An 18,335-nucleotide genomic window follows, 5' to 3' on the forward strand; every position below is an offset into this window, starting at 1 on the left:
CCATATCATAGATGACTGTTAAAATTAAACAAAGTCCTCTGGCAGAGGGCTTTGCACAGGTTAGCTATGACAATGGTTACAACTAACAGCAAAGACAATTAGTACCATCCCAGTCCCTTGCATGTTCTAAGCACAGTGTTGAAAGTAAACAATAGGGACTTCCCTGGTGGTCCAATGGTTAAGAATCCACCTTGCAATGCAGGGGATTTGGGTTGGATTCCTGGTCTAGGAACTAGGATCCCACATGCCTTGGGACAACTAAGCCCATGCACCACAACTAAAGAGTCTGTGCGCAGCAAAGAAAAATCCCAAAGGATGCAGTGAAGGTCCCGAGTTCACAACTAAGACCCAACACAGCCAGATAAATAACTTTTTTTCCCAAAAAGTGAACAATAGTCAGATTTCTTAAAGACCTTTAATTTAATCCCAGAGAGACAGAATGCTATTCTCTGATTACTGCTGAATCCCAAAGACTTTGACCCCAAGGGAAGAGGAATGTGAGGCCCCTGAGGGAGCTTATATGGCTCAGCCTTTGCAGTTCTAGTAATTAGGCCACCTCTGAACAGCTTCTTACAGTGGCCCGTTTTGTTCTGCATGTAACCATTTTGAGGTCTCCCCAAATCCATTAATTTCTGGGCTCTAAACAGCCTAATTTTTTTTTTTTTTTTGGCTTGTGTGGTCCTATTTTTCAAACATTTTAAGTTCCTTTTTTTTTTTATAACAACTTAAACAGCACAAAAAGGAGAAAATAAATTATCACCTCCCTAGTCCTAACTTAAGAGGTAATTATTGCTTATTGCTTCCTGTATTTCCTTTCACACTTTTTTTTTTAAGTTTCAGCTTTAACTGAGGTGTAACTGACAAATCATAAACTGCCTTTAGTTAAAGAGTACTACTTGGTGAGTTTTAACACACATATATACCTGTGAAGCCATAACCATGATCAAGATAATGTACTGTCCATGGCTTTCCCTAAATTTCCTTCTGTTCCTTAGTAATCCATCCCTCACTCCCCTACTCCCCAGCCCTGTCTACAGGAAACCACAGATCTGCCTTCTATCACTATAGATTAGCTTACATATTCTAGAGTAATTAAATAGGACAAAAAGTACTCTGGTTTTTTTTTGGGGGGGGCGAATCTGGCTTACTCCATGCAATATAATTATTTTGAGATCCAACAGGTTATTGTATACATCAATATTTTGTTCCTTTTTATTGCTGAGTAATATTCCATGCTATAGATATATCTCAATATATTTATCCATCCATTATTGATGGATATTTGAGATATTTCCAGTTTTTTTCTATTACAAATAAAACTCCTCTGAACGTTTGTGTACAAGTCTGTGTAGACATAAAAGCCAGTCTGATTTGAACAACTGTTAAAACAACAACAGCAACAACCGTGAGTGATCGTGGTGACATGTGGATTGAACACACATCTGACAGGCTATCCCACACATATGCTTGGCCAGCATGCATGCTATCTTTCAGAAGAATGACCAGGTCAGTGCGGTCCTAAGTTAAACTGTGCCTTAACATAAATGGTTAAAGAGTCTGAGTCTGCATTTTCAAATATTTTTCAAAAATACTGTTTCTTTTTAGTATGTTTAGCTAATATTTGCATAAAATCCTAAGCATCAAATTATCTAAACATTTACAGATAAGAATCATTGAGTTGACTGCAAACTTTGATTTCACCAGTCCATGTTCCCAAGTTCCCACCTTGTACAGACCCAACTCAAACACCATCACTTCTGGGAAGAATTTGGACAGGCACCAGTCATCCTGAATACACTGTGCAAGGAATGAAACACTGACAAGAAACTCCCTCAGGGTAGGAATTTTGATCATTGCCATATTCCAGCACCTAGAGCCTGGACTCTCTTTCTCTCTCTCTCTCTCTCTCTCACACACACACACAAACAAAAAATTTTTTTCTAAGTAGCTCATTTCATTTTTGGACAGTTCTAATGATTATAAAGTCTTTCCTTATGCATAGCAGATATTGACTACACTTTTTGTCTTAATTATGCCCTCCGGAGCCAAGCTTTCCACATGAAACGAAAAAATATTTGAAAATACAGACCTGGACTCACTAACCATTTGTGTTAAGTCACAGTTTAACTTAAGACCACACTGACCTGGTCATTCTGAAAATCAGCATGCATAGTGGCTAAGTGTATGCACGGGATAACCTGCCAGATCTGCGTTCAATCCTAATTATAGCTGTGTGATATGGCACAAATGTTTACTCTTACTATGTCCCAGTTTCTTCATTTGTGAAATGAAGATAGTAAGAGCTATCAAATAAGACTGTTGCAAGGATTAAACAAGAAAATATACTAAAGCCTCTTGCACAGTGTTATTAACATGGAATATCCTCCAGTTCTTTCAAGATTTGCCTAAACGAACATCCACCAAACCACATGCAAGGCTCCAGATATGGCCACTCCAGGAATAATTCTTTTGTTTTTCGTCTGTTTTTAGTAGTCATACTAAAAATAATGGAAAAAAAAAGGAAAAAAAAATTTAAAAAAAAGGAAAAAAAAAAAAATGAAGATCCCCTCCCCTCAGGGTTTTCCACAGGATTTTCTTTAGAATCATTCATTCAAAGTCTCATACCTGTTCAATCTGTTTCTAGACTTAATTACAGGATGCAATATTCTCATTGATTTGGGGTAATTATTCCAAAATAACAACATCTTTTTGAATCTTGGCCCTGTTAGCTAATTCATTAGATACTGTTCCCAAATTTGTTATCTACCAATTTAATAAAAACACTTTCTTAAGCCCTTGATGAAAATACCAAGGAGGACAGGACCAACGACCCTGAATCAGTTCACATTGACATGAGCTGTTTAACCCATACAACCTAGCACACCATATTAGAATCTTGTCACATTTTTCATCATTTCCATGATAATATCAATGAGCTCTGTAAATGTCTTGCTAAAATCAAGATAGAGCAAAACTATTGCATCACCCGAATTCACACATCTAGTAACTTAATCATAAAATAAAATACAGACAATTTGATAGGAAATATTCCTAGAAAACTCATTCCAAGTGATAACATCTTTCTTTATGAAGTGTCAATATAACGATTGAATACACTATTCTGAGATTTATTTTTTCCTGTGATCAATATCCTGCTACTGAGGTTCTGAAATCTGCCCCTTTCTCATTTATGGAATTGATGTTTTCATGTTTCCTGCCTTCTGACACCCTTTCATTTTGCCACAACTTCTCAAGGGTTCTTTTAAAGTTAAATATTTATAACTTTATGCTCAAAGATAAAAAATTGCTGGTAGATCCGTGATACCATCAACAAATTATTTTACTACTGGAATATAATTCTCTGGGCCCAGAAATTTGGGGGGCATTTTTTAAAAGAAATTTGGGAGGAACATTTTTTAAAAGCTCATTTACCATCTCCTTACTTGCTCTGACTTCAGTTTCTTCACAGCATTGTTCATGTCTTTATCCTTGCTACACTAGCTCCTTTTACCTTACAGTGTCTGTGTGTCTAGAGTTGTGGTCTCAGTGCCTCTTTAGTGTGAGAAAGAAAAACAGAAAACAGCCAAATCAACAAAAGTCAGTCCTGGCCCACACTCATCCTTATTACATCTCTCCATTAATTTTAAACTTGATAACTTAAAATTCATTCATCAGGTATTTTGATGTATAATTTTTGAACCTTTTGAATTACTTGCATTTAAATAAATAAAAGCATATTAATTTCTAGTGAAATTTCAAAATAACCATGAATGATTTTAGGCTATTTGTTTACCCTCTCTGTGCTTCAGTTTTTTCATCCATAAAAATGGGATAACAGTACTGGCTTCATACAATTATTGTGAGGATTAAATAAGTTTGTATATGTCAAGTACTCAGAATAGTATGTGATACACAGCAAGTATTATCTGTTGTTTCATTGTTAGCCCAAGGCATGCATGTGTGTAGTAGACATTACTGAACACTTGAGGAGACATTATAGAAAAACAAACTCAACTTGATCATCATTTCTTCCCCAAAGCCTCCTTGCTTATCCAGTTTTCAAACCCCATTCCCCTTCCTTTGACCTCTCAGAAACGCTGTTCCCCTATCTCTGTTATGCAAAACAACTGACCTCTTCACCGGCTAACTCAACCCTAACCCTTCTCTACAAAGACAGACTCCTGACTGTGCTCTGCTAACCAGTGAGCATTCTCCCCAGAGCCAACCTTTCAGGGACACTTAGAGAGCCCTTTTCTCTTCGTATTCCCCAAGAGCCCCTGGGAAAATCAGGAATCAAGGTAGAGGTTCATTTCCCTATCAATACGCATTTTGTTACCTTCCTTAAAAGAAAGAATCTGTAACAATCAATTATCAGTCCAAACTGCAATTTTAATTACTGAGACTTATAACCATTTTAAATACATATTTTAAACACATTTTAAAATACACATTTTGAACATATTTTAATATGTTAATATTCTATTAACTTCCTTATGCTTGTGGCTCTGACAGTAAAGGATCTCCCTGCAATGCAAGAGACACAGGAGACACAGTTTTGACCCCTGGGTTGGGAAGGTCCCCTGGAGGAGGGAATGGTAACTCACTCCAGTATTCTTGCCTGGGAAATCCCATGGACAGAGGAGCCTGGCAGGCTACAGGCTACGGTCCATGGGTTTGCAAAGAGTGGGACACGACTGAGAGATTAACACTTTCATTTTCAAAACACACATTTTAAACATATTTTAATATATTCTATTAACTTCCTTAATATGAAATGTCATCAGTGTGTTGCTTAGGTCTTGATATTTTAATTAGTCTGATGTCACTGAAAAGTGAGGTTTTGAAAACTCATCTGGGTATCCTAATTCTGAGGAGAAAAAGTGAAGAAGGATGTAACTGGCTCGTTCACCCACAGATACAGCCCCGATTCTGCCTAAGAGGGGAAGGAAATCACAAGCAGAACTTGAGGGGTGCTGCTTCCTTGGTTTCAGTGAATGACCAGGCATCTCCTCCTCTACTCTCTCAAGTTCTCCCAGTTGCTATTTCTCCCTCCAAGCAAGGACCTGGCCAGACCTGCAGGAGCCCCCTATTCCTAAACAATTCCAAAGGGAGATGGGAAGGTCTCCAAGGAGATACTGGACTTCCCACCACTAAAGGCAGTTGGGGGCTAGGTGGTAACGATAGCTTACGGTGAACAAAGTCATTGATTCATGATCTCTGGACCAGGCTTGATCACTCAAGAGCTTTTGTGAAGCAGAGTGTCATTAAAGTAAGAAAAAGGACAGAGAAAGCTTCTGACACAGACATCAGAAGGGGGACAGAGAGTGCCCCCCTCACTAGTGTTAGCAAGAGAGTTAGATACTTTTTAAATTAGTTATTACAATACATCAAAAGAATGCAGTAAAGATCTTACTAGACTCACTCCCATAATTTGCATTTTAAAATAACAGGATTAGCCAGAAGGTTTTCAGGAAGGAGAAACTGTCCTCAAGCAGGATACATTGTTGTTATATGCTGCTGCTTAGTCACTTCAGTCCTGTCCGACTCTGTGTGACCCCATAGACATCAGCCCACCAGGCTCCCCCGTCCCTGGGATTCTCCAGGCAAGAACACTGGAGTGGGTTGCCATTTCCTTCTCCAATGCAGGAAAGTGAAAAGTGAGAGTGAAGTCACTCAGTCATATCCGACTCTTAGCGACCCCATGGACTGCAGCCCACCAGGCTCCTCCGTCCATGGGATTTTCCAGGCAAGAGTACTGGAGTGGGTTGCCATTGCCTTCTCCATGTTGTTATATAATCCTTAGTTTAAACTGAGTTGTTTGTTGTGTAATCATCAGTTCTGGACTTAAAGAAAAAAACGTTTTATGTGACTAAGGAATGTAGAGAAAAAAAAGATGTTTGCCTTTCCTCCTCCTTGAGAATTCCAGCCCCCTATCTCTGCTTGGAGAGCCCCAGACCCCTTTCTCCTCCTTGGGGACCCCGGACTTCTTTCAACCTGCCTAGGAATTGACTCTCTCAATAAGTAGAAAATTAAAAGATGAGACTAAAAAAAAAAAAAGATGAGACTAAGCTACAAGGCATGTCAAACCAGTTATGTCTGATTACGCAACCCAAAGTGTCCCAAGATTTCATTAGCCCAAAACTATAAAGTCACACCTCTTTAATATACATGTTACCATGACTCCAGGACTGCAAGGAGATCCAACCAGTCCACCCTAAAGGAGATCAGTCCTGGGTGTTCTTTGGAAGTACTGATGTTGAAGCTGAAACTCCAATACTTTGGCCACCTGATGCAAAGAGCTGACTACATTGGAAAAGACCCTGATGCTGGGAAAGATTGAGGGCAGAAGGAGAAGGAGACGACAGAGGATGAGATGGTTGGATGGCATCACCGACTCAATGGACATAGGTTTGGGTAGACTCTGGGAGTTGCTGATGGACAGGGAGGCCTGGCGTGCTGCGGTTCATGGGGTCGCAAAGAGTTGGACACAACTGAGTGACTGAACTGAACCGAACCATGACTCCAAGTCATCTTCTCTAGAATGTGAGTAGCTGATTCCCACTGGATCTTAGTTTTCTTTCTTGTTTGTTGGTAGCAGGAATCACAGAAGAAACCCAACATGATCCTGACATTTGCAATTTCCTCCCCAGGTACACTTGCCACTTTTGCCACTGCTCCACATCTCCCAGACCACGAGATGCCATCCCAGGACTGGACTGTCTCCTCCCTGACGCTGGATACTGCTGCTGCTCTCCCCAAGGCGTGTCTCCCCAACATGGACATAGGCTTCATCCTTCCCTCCCCAAAGCACAGAGAAGACCAGCATGTGAGTGTCCAAAAAATGTCTGACAGAAGATTTGAGTCTCATGGGAGTCATGACACTGAAATGGAGAGACTCCTAAACTGGAAAGGACATATCACAGCTTTCTGAGTTTGTGAGTCCACACACTCACAGGGGGAGCCTCTATCAGAGCTGGCTCCATGGCCTTCAGCTTGTGCAATCACACAGACCCCCATGCTTACCAGGGCCCCACATTTAATGTTCTGCTGTTGCCTTCTTTGTTTGTTTGTTTGTTTTGGTTTTTTAAGTAATTTGTGTTGGAGTATTACAATGTTGGAGCTTTACAATGTTATGTTTATTGTTTCCATCTTGAAATTCTTAATACAGTTTTGAACAAGAGGCCCTGAATTTTCATTTTGCCTTGAGTCTTGCAAATTATGTAGCTACTTACACTCTCTACTTTTTAATTGAGATATAAGTGGCATATATATAACAGTATATTTATTTTAGGTATACAATATAATGATTCACTATTTGTACATATTGTGAAAAGATCTCCACAATAATTCTGGTTACAATTCACCACCATACGTTGTTACAATCACGCCCTCTATAAACCATTACTCTCCCAAACTCCCGACCTGCCTATGTTTGCAGAGACCAGATCACTCTCACCACCCAAAGTGTCTATGATTATGTCCCTTGTACCTGGAGTTCTGGTCCAACTCCAGGCACAAAACTGTTCCAGAGATCCAACCTTACCCACAACAAAGTAGGTCACTTATGTCCGTCCGCAAAGTACCATAACCACAAGGCAGTGTATAAGGTGCTCTGATTTTAATATGAATAGATAACCAGTGTATATCTGGGGGTCATACAGATCAGATCATCCAAATGTGGTTATCTAAAGATCCAGACGGGGCTTCCCAGGTGGCGTTAGAACATCCCTGCCAATGCGGGAGACATAAGAGACGCATATTTCATCCTGGGTTGGGAAGATCCCCTGAAGAAGGGAACGGTAACCCACTCCAGTATTTGTGCCTGGAGAATCCCATGGACAGAGGAGCCTGGCAGTCCATAGGGTCGAGCGACTTACAAAAGATATTTGGTCCCAAGCAGACCAAAAACTGAGGAGGGCATGGCAATCCACTCCAGTGTTCTTGCCTGGAGAATCTCCACGGACAGAGGAGCCCGGCGGGCTACATTCCATGGGGTCACAAAGAGTTGGACAGTACTGAGCAACTAAGCACAGCACAGACCAAAAACCAAGCAAACAACCAAGTTTACCTAAGACATGGTTTGGTTGAGGGATTTGGAACTACACAGACTTACTCTACACATAGATGTTTTGAGGAAAAGCCAGAATGTTTCATGATACCAGAACATTCTGAAAATTTTGCTGTTCTCATTTCACCTCCACCCTTCATCTCCCCAGTCTCCCACCCTTTCCTTCTCCTCCCTTCCTCCACTCCACCTTAACCCCTTTAGGGCAGTTTAAGTAACTTTCTAGACCAGACCCTCATGGTATCTCCCCAGCAGGAGTCCTATAGTCTATAGAAGTTCCAAGACTTGGGGATACAGGGCTGATGGTCTACTGGTGCCCAGCTCCAGTCACAGCTGGGAAATGGCAAAAACAAGAACCTGGAAGAAATGGGTCACTGCCCGTGCTTGGCAGGAGCAACTGCTGTGCCTGAGCTTTTATTCTGGGAACAAATCTTTGCTCTCTTCACCAGTGACCCACATGACCCATAATTCTCAACAGCAATAAAATGGAGCAATAAAGAAGGGCTGATCCCACATTTGCGGGGTAAGTGTTCCCTCCTAAGAGAAGAAAGATGGAGAGACATAATGCTTTCGTGGAGACAAAAGGAAATGAGAGATTCTGAGAAAATGAGATTTTTAGAAAAAAGTCTGAGGCTTGACTGACTCCCCCTAGATGCCCTCACCGGGAAAAAAAAAACACAAACTTCTTCTTTTTGTAATCCCTCTTCCTATTTTAAACACCCCTTCTTTTCCTTTCAAGGTGAGGTAATGGGGAATGAGTGTCCACTGAGCCAAGTCAAGCTGAGAGCTTGGAATCATGGGAGCCAGCAGCGATCTTGGCAGAACTCGGCTATTTGTTGAATGGGTCCTGGAAACGCGCACTGAATTGGCTTCTTCGTCCTTCCTGCAAACAAGATTGGAACAAGATTCATCTACTGCCTGAAGTGCTGACTTTGTGACCTCTTGGCCTTAGTCACGTCCTCTCTCCCACCCCAGCCCCAGGGACTCTTTCTCTTTTCCTTGGCTGCCCTAGAGTCCCAGAGTATTATTTATCCGTTGGCAGCAGAGGGCGATCTGTCCCTGGAGAATGACCGGGTCAGCTCCCGCCTCTCGCACGCACCCAGATCGCTAATGACTTGCAGCTCCATCAACATAAAGCTACCTCTTCACAAAGGAACATTGTCACTAAGCATTTTCCTTTTCATTCGAGAAAGCTCACTGCCTCAGCTAACCCCTTCCCCCTCCCTCCTGCCTTCAGGCTGTCTCGCTTTCCTCTCCCAACCTCTGGGAAGCTGCAGGAAATGAACAAGGTCCACAGTGGAGAAAAACAAATCCCAGGGCCCTGATGAGGGAAACCACAGGGAAATGACCAAGTGGCATTAGCAGCTATAGGCAGCTCTGTGTGTGTGTGTGTGTGTGTCTGTGTGTGTGTGTGTCTGTGTCTGTGTCTGTGTCTGTGTGAGAGAGAGAGCCAGAGAAGGAATGTGTGTGTGTATCCAATACAAGTACTTGCTAAATTTCAGTATACAGAAAAATCATCTGGAGAGCTTGTTAAAACGCGGCTTCCTGGGCCTCACCCAGGAATTCTGATTAGTAAGTCTGGAGAGGGGCCCAACAGTTACACTCTTCATACTCCCAAAATATTTTCACGCTGCTAGTGGTAGATCACATCTTGAGTAGCACTGTTGTACACCAAATGCAGTGAATAGACTCTACAGATCTGAGTCAGGGGCTTTTTTGAATAAAATCCTGATAAGGTGAATTCCCCTAGAACAGTCCAGATCCTTCCAAATCCAGGCCAGAAGATCTTATCGCTCAGCCTCCTGCCCTTGCCTCCCCTTGGAAAAGGATCAGAGACTTTATCAAGCAGAGCATTGTTTGGAGGGGGATGAGTTCAAATAATAGGCTGGTTCTCCGTTAACTGTTTATCTCATCCCCAAAAGCAGGAGATCCCATAGGCCGTGCTTCACAGTAGGCAGGGAATGGAGATTCTGTCTGCATGCTGTCTCTACCACGGCTGTGTTCAACAGCTTGTGGCCCAGAGGCCTCTGACCCCTACCTTCAGCATCCTTCAAACTTCTCTATAGTCTCAGAGGTTTGTGGAATAAGCCGGTTATTCTCCAGATAGCTGAGCACTCAAAGACACTTAGAGTGTCTTAAGGAGAGCCACTGGCTTCTGTTTCTGCACCAAAAGATAACAAGACAGAGAAAAGTCTAGCAAACCCAGTCCTAGCCCTTAAGGAGCCCATAGGTCCATAGGAGAGAAAGAAGTGTAATATGTGAGAGCAAATGTACCAAAATGAGCAGAGAGATAGCAAAAAACAAACCAACCAACCTTGAAGCCATCAGAGGAAAGGGAAGTCATCCTGAAATAAGAGAGATTGCACTGAGATGGGAAGGGTCAGTATGAGTTCACCAAGGAGACAAAAAGTCAAGGGCAAGAGCCATCTGCTTGGGATGGGAAATGCTGAAATATAAAAGGCAGGCTGGGATGAGGGTCCTCTTTCAGAGCACCTGGTATTGCAGCCCACTTTGGGCATTTATCACCACTCCAGAACCAAAAGGGAGACCAAATGGGAAGATTAGATTTCACAAACTCCTGTTAATAACTGTCAGCTGGAGGAACTTTCCCTGCTGAGACCTTCTGGCTCCCCGGGAAGACACTGGGCTGGGGTGGGGCCACTGTGTGAGCCAGAGGAGATCGATGGGTCTAGAGGACTGATGCTCAGCTTCCTTGCGTGACCCTTTACTTGGCTCTGGCAGCTAAAGGGCTAGCAGCTGGCTGTGCCAGGCTATAGCAGATTAGCAAACGCGCAGAAACTACAAAAGAGCCCAGAAGATCGCTTTGTGAGCACAAGAAAGCCACTCCCAGTGACTCCAGAATGACTCAGGAGGATCACGAAGGAGAGGTTAGGTTGTTTAAAGACCCTGGCTGCTGCTGCTGCTGAGTCGCATCGGTCGTGTCCGACTCTGTGCGACTCCACAGACAGCAGCCCACCAGGCTCCTCTGTCCCTGGGGTTCTCCAGGCAAGAACCCTGGGGTGAGGTGCCATTTCCCTGGAGTAGGGAACAAAGAGCCCTGTTTGGTTACTGCTACCATGACCCAGTTTCTTCACCTGGGCTCATGAGGGGATCCAATTAACATGGAGACCGGCAGGGCTGCTAGGGGTTCCAGCATGGTAATCCTTTAGGAAGGGTATATGACCACAGATTGTTTTGAAGGACTCAATTTCCACTCTTTTCATTCGTGTTCTTCCATAAAATTGGCGTGCCTCAGAGGGCATCTGCAACCCTGGTTTTCTTTTCCTATCTCTTTCACAACTGCCCTCTTGCCATTTTACAGGGAAAAAAAATTTACCTCTCCCTCTTCCCTAATCCTGTTAAATGATGCATTCATTGCTCTAGTGTATAAAATCCTCTGGGACTTCAAAGGGACAATCCCACAATTATTTTAATCCAAGGAGCCATAAACACCTCCCCATTTTTTTCATCTCCCGAAGAGACAAATTCCCAATAAAATTTCACTTCTTAAGAAGTGAAATAATGCTAATTTCACTTCTTAAGAAGTGAAATAATGCTGACTAATTATAAAGAGTTGTAATATCTGTTGTTCTGATAAATGCTACTACTAGTAACAGCACTACTTTTTAAACAATTAGAACCTTCTGTCATTGGAAATATTTTAAAATGAAAAATAAAATAAAATAAAATGAATGTCAATTCATGTATTTTTTTTCTGACAGAAAAGTATGTATAACAGAGAATCAATAAAATACTTTGTTACCAAATTATATTAAGACAAGGTTGGGACTTCCCTGGTGGTCCAGTGATGCAGGGGCCCAAGTTTGACAACTAAAAGATCCACAGTCTGCCACTAAGACCTGGTGCAACCACATAAATAAATAATACATTTAAAAATTAATTTCATTTATTTTTGTGCTTGGTCTTCATTGCTATGTGGGCATAAATAATCATATTTTTTTTAAGGAAAAAAAAAAAAGAGGGATCAAAATATGATTTCAGGACTTCTCTGATGGTGCAGTGGATAGGACTCTGCCTCCCACACAGGTTTGATCCCTGGTTGGGGAAGATTCCACATGCCACATTGCAACTAAGCCCTCGAGTCACAACTCTTTAAGCTTACAATGATAAATGTTAGATGTCAAGTTTAAAATGTATATAGAGAGGGCTTCCCTGGTGGCTCAGTAGTAAAGAATCTGCCTGCCAAACAGGAGACTCAGGTTCGTTCCTGGGGTGGGAAGAAGCCCTGGAAAAGGAAATGGCAACCCACTCCAGTATTCTTGCCTGGAAAATCCCATGGACAGAGGAGACTGGCGGGCTACAGGCAGTTGAGTCACAAAATTCAGGCACGACTAAGAGACTGAAAAAGAAAAAAATATATGAAGAGATATGGTTTTTCAAACCTCCTTCAGAAAGATACAGGAGCAAAAACATTTGAGGATTTTGGCTCTAGGCTATAGACATTTTCAGAGTGGTAACCTAGAAGGGCTGTGACTCAGCACCATTCCAAGACTCATTGGGCGGGACCAGACCAATCTTCAGCTTTCTCCTCAGACCCTTTCACCCCAGCTCCCAGCAACCAATACCAATGACTCACTTTGAAGTCACACAGACTCAGGCGTTTGCAGACTCAGTCACGTACATGAATACCCAGGTACCCTTGGGCAAGGTATTTAACTTTTCTGTGCATCAGCTCTCTTCTAATTTGTAAAATGAGAAAAATATTTACTGCTTCTTCCATTTCTACTACTTTTTCTACTACTACCACTACTTTTAAACGTACTCATTTAACAGGAAAAAAAAAGGAATGAGAAACAGAGGTCAAGCCAGATGTCAAAGGTCATCTGATTGGTCAGCTGCAAAGAACTGAAACCCTGGGAAGCCAGGATATGGCCCACCCACCTCTAATTTCCAGCAGTGACTCAGAGCTTACTAGAGAACTTGGAGCAAAGGTTCCTAACACCTTTTCCTGACACAAACATTGAGAACAATCCATTCTTTCACAGGTTTCGGCTAAGCATTGTCCAGAAGCATCCATAGCCACAATAGGGAGCCAAAGCTTATACACAAAGTTCTCTTGTCTCCTTGTCCTACGGCTCGACCCCCTAATCACAAAACAGACGTAGGTACTTGCTAAAACCTCCTATCACTTCTCATTTGTCCATTAAATGCTGGAAATCTTAGATTTTAAGAGTCTAATAACTAGGAGGGACATTAGAAATCAGACAGTCCTTGCTTTGTGGCCCAAACCCTTCCCACCAGTCATTCTGCACTAGGGTTTCAAAGACCCACTTCCATCTCTCTCTAGTTGGATCTCCTTGATGCTGGCTGGCCTTAATACCCTGAAACAAAGACAGGTGATTGGAGTTACTGGGTAATGAGAGGGGAGCACTTTTGACTCTATTGACCAGTGATTCTCAAACTTTTAAAGCTCATAATGCTTCTTGATTAAAAATTAATAATAATAAATACTGATATAGTCCTTTAATGTGAATTGAAACTATGTTTGGGATTTACATATGTGTTTTGAATTTATACTGATCTGTGTCCTTGGGAAGATTCAGGATGCTGCAGGGAATCATTCCACCTCTTTACCCACCCGACATGTGTCTAGACCCCACATTCTGACACTGACACACACTTCTTGGCTCCATGTGGGGTACATGCAACTGACCAACAAACATGAATTGAAAGAGGTGTGAGCACATGTATGTGGGAGCATGGCGATGGGATGGAGGGGGGGTTGCCAAGAGGGAAGAAGATGAGTTATATATAAGCAGAGGAGAACAGTAGGGGTGGGGCCAGAAGGAACAATTTATGAAAATACCACTGTTCTTCCCAACTCATTAAATAAAAGTAACAGACAGGTCAGAGATTTAAGACTCAGAAGGTGGGAAGGGCCCCAATTGCACAATTTTGTAAAGGATTTCTATTTTGAAACTTTATGGTGCTCTTTTGTCAGTTCCTCCTGTTCTTATAGTCTGTTTACTGTTCTAAACTGTCCTGATCTCTCTTTAATTCTTGCCAGTCCCTCTTTCCCCTCTGTTAGAGTAATTACACTGCAGCCCTGCCAAATTCACACAGATTAAGATTAGAGGGGCTTCATTTATCATACAATCCAGTTTTTTTAAATTTTGACTTTGATGACACAGTTAAGAAGTACATTTTACGCCATGACCTAGTACCTCTAGTACACACAATTATAGTGTCAGTCGCTCAGTCGTATCTGACTCTTTCCAACCCTGTGGAGAGTAGCCCACCAGGTTTCTCTGTCCATGGGATTCTCCAGACAAGAATACTGGAGTGGGTTGCCATGCCCTCCTCCAGGGGATCTTCCTGACCAGGGATCGAACCCAGGTCTCCTGCATTGCAGGCAGATTCTTTACTGTCTGAGCCACCCAGGAACCCTCTAGTATATATACAATATAACCAAAACCATGTTTTATGAAACAATCCTTATTTTACCCAAATCATTACACTCTGGTTTCAATTTTATTGCCAGTCACTACCCACCAAATTGATAAAATAATTTACTAATGAATTACAACTCACATTTTGAAACACAGACTCATTTTACAGATGAACAAACCGAAACAAAAGGAAAACCCAAATCACCACTCCCATCACAACCAAAGTTAGAACTCACAACTCTTTTCTTGCAGGAAGCTAGCTAGATGTGACTATGAACAAAAGGTTTGATTGGAATGGGAGAATTCTTAAAGTTTGCTATTTTGGTGCATGAAAGTCTTGTCCGTTTTTGTGTGGGCTTTCTGCCATTCTCAATTATTCAGTGCCAGATTGAAGAGACCTAGTAAAAGGAGAAACTTTGATGAATTGGGAATGCAAAATGCATTTTGTTTCTTTTTTCCTTCCTTCCTTTCCTGTTAATGCACAGAACCTCTACTGCGGATCTCTGCTGGTAACTGAGGTAGAAACTGTTACCTCATCAAGCAGAGCAGGGTAGGGGGTAGGGGTAGGGGGAGAAGTGAGTTGGAGAATGAGGACAAAGATGAAAGGAATTTCCTCTTCCCCTCTCTCCCTCCCCCCCTTTCTCTCCCTTCCCCCCTTCCTTCCTTTCATGAGCGAAGTGTTCTCAAATGCCTATCATATACCAGATCTTCCACTACTTTGTACAAATGGAGTGAAAAAAAAATCTATTGAGAAACAAATGCTCTGGCAAGGCAATCAACTTGTAATCAATGACTGAGAGTGTTACACAGAGGTGAAGACAGTGTAAAAAGGAAGTTTGAGCCCCTAACCTATAGTATTTGGAGAGGTGTTTTTTTTTTTTTTTTTTTTGGAAAATTTGGAAAGATTTCCCTGAGGAGTGGTGGCTGAGCTGACTCTAACCAAATGAAAAAGTGAGGGAGGCAGCCTCAGGCAGAGATCCTGCCAGAGCCTGTGACAGTCTTGCTGTTTTCTTACATTAACACATCGGATTCCTAATTTCAGGGAAATCTGACAAATTGCATTGATATTCAACTTCCATCTCTGGATAATACTTGGAACTGAAGAGAGAAAGATATCTACCCCCTCCTCCCTACTCTATTCCGCACCCCTCCCCCACAAACCAGTTCTGTGTTGGGCAGGGAAAAGATACAGCATGCACACCTATCTTGCTCATTCCCTGAATTTTGAAATTGGTTACAATGGAAGCACATTGTTTTTACTCTTTCTGAAATTAAGGAACTCAGAAATCCAGCAAGAATATCTATTGAATATACAACTGTTGTCATTACTTGGGGATAATTTATAAAAACAAAAACACCCCCCCCCAAAACAATAGCCTTGCTTAAGAGGCACTTACAGTAGTGTTGGAGAGCCAGCCCTCCACACCCACCCCATTCCTACCCCGCGCCCCACAACATCTCCCACAGAGATCGGAGAGATAGGGTCATTTGTTTGGATAAGACCCTGGCACTAGAGCTCAACATCTGGCCTCAGGCAAGAAAACAAAACAGGAAAGTCAGGGAAAAGCTTCGAAGCTAAGACTAGACCCTTGAAGTATCAAGCTTCCAACCCAGCAGATCCTGGAAAGAGAACTCTTAAAAACAGAAATAAACAAAATTGGGGGGAATTCCCTGGCAGTACAGTAGTTAGGACTCGACACTCTTACTGCTGAGGGCCCAGGTTCAACGCTGGGTTGGGGTACCACGATCCTGTAAACCACCCTGCACAGCCACACACACCCACAAACACATCTTGGCTCAAGATCGAATTTGAAACTAAGCAACTTAGCACATTCTTGGTGATTCTTATGTTGGAAATAATTATATTTTGCTCTAAAACTGATCGAGATGATGTTAGAAAAGCTAAATGAAAAATCCTGAAAATTTGGTGACTTCACCAACATTCTCTCTTCCCAATGGATCAGCAAATTCATTAAGGTTGTTCCTGTTTCAGATGGCCACTATCATCTACTAAAATTATCTGAGGTCATTCTAGTTTAATTCAACCATTATTTCTTAGCAATAACAGATTTGATATTACAAAAGAAGGTGTGAATTATGCAAATTGTTTAATTCTGAGGCCTCTTAAATTACTACAAGTTGGCAGTTTTCAAGACTTTGAATAAATGGGCCTTCATTTAATGCGTACTATCACTAAGAATTTTAAAAACTTATATTCTTGTGGACTTAAAAAATATTCACAACCTAAAAGTGGAGAAAAGCAAAGGAGAAAAGGAAAGATATAAGCATCTGAATGCAGAGTTCCAAAGAATAGCAAGGAGAGATAAGAAAGCCTTCCTCAGTGATCAATGCAAAGAAATAGAGGAAAACAACAGAATGGGAAAGACTAGCGATCTCTTCAAGAAAATTAGAGATACCAAAGGAACATTTCAGGCAAAGACGGGCTCGATAAAGGACAGAAATGGTATGGACCTCACAGAAGCAGAAGATATTAAGAAGAGGTGGCAAGAATACACAGAAGAACTGTTTAAAAAAGATCTTTACGACCAAGATAATCATGATGGTGTGATCACTCACCTAGAGCCAGACATCCTGAATGGGAAGTCAAGTGGGCCTTAGAAAGCATCACTATGAACAAAGCTAGTGGAGGTGATGGAATTCCAGTTGAACTATTTCAAATCCTGAAAGATGATGCTATGAAAGTGCTGCACTCAATATGCCAGCAAATTTGGAAAACTCAGCAGTGGCCACAGGACTGGAAAAAGTCAGTTTTCATTCCAATCCCAAAGAAAGGCAATGCCAAAGAATGCTCAAACTACTGCACAATTGCACTCATCTCACAAGCTAGTAAAGTAATGCTCAAAATTCTCCAAGCCAGGCTTCAGCAATATGTGAACCATGAACTTCCAGATGTTCAAGCTGGTTTTAGAAAAGGCAGAGGAATGAGAGATCAAATTGCCAACATCCACTGGATCCTGGAAAAAGCTAGAGAGTTCCAGAAAAACATCTATTTCTGCTTTATTGACTATGCCAAAGCCTTTGACTGTGTGGATCACAATAAAGTGTGGAAAGTTCTGAAAGAGATGGGAATACCAGACCACCTGACCTGCCTCTTGAGAAACCTATATGCAGGACAGGAAGCAACAGTTAGAACTGGACATGGAACAACAGACTGGTTCCAAATAGGAAAGGAGTACATCAAGGCTGTATATTGTCACCCTGCTTATATAACTTATATGCAGAGTACATCATGAGAAACAATGGGCTGGAAGAAGCACAAGCTGGAATCAAGATTGCTGGGAGAAATATCAATAACCTCAGATATGCAGATGACACCACCCTTATGGCAGAAAGTGAAGAGGAACTAAAAAGACTCTTGAGGAAAGTGAAAGAAGAGAGTGAAAAAGTTGGCTTAAAGCTCAACATTCAGAAAACGAAGATCATGGCATCTGGTCCCATCACTTCATGGGAAATAGATGGGGAAACAGTGGAAACAGTGGCTGACTTTATTTTTGGGGGTTCCAAAATCACTGCAGATGGTGATTGCACCCATGAAATTAAAAGACGCTTACTCCTTGGAAGGAAAGTTATGACCAACCTAGATAGCATATTGAAAAGCAGAGACATTACTTTGTCCACAAAGGTCCGTCTAGTCAAGGCTATGGTTTTTCCAGTGGTCATGTATGGATGTGAGAGTTGGACTGTGAAGAAAGCTGAGCACCGAAGAATTGATGCTTTTGAACTGTGGTGTTGGAGAAGACTCTTGAGAGTCCCTTGGACTGCAAGGAGATCCAACCAGTCCATTCTAAAGGAGATCAGTCCTGGGTGTTCACTGGAAGGACTGATGTTGAAGCTGAAAC

Source organism: Bison bison, unplaced genomic scaffold, assembly GCF_000754665.1.
Source record: "Bison bison bison isolate TAMUID 2011002044 unplaced genomic scaffold, Bison_UMD1.0 scf7180017864519, whole genome shotgun sequence".
Classification (NCBI taxonomy): Eukaryota; Metazoa; Chordata; class Mammalia; order Artiodactyla; family Bovidae; genus Bison; species Bison bison.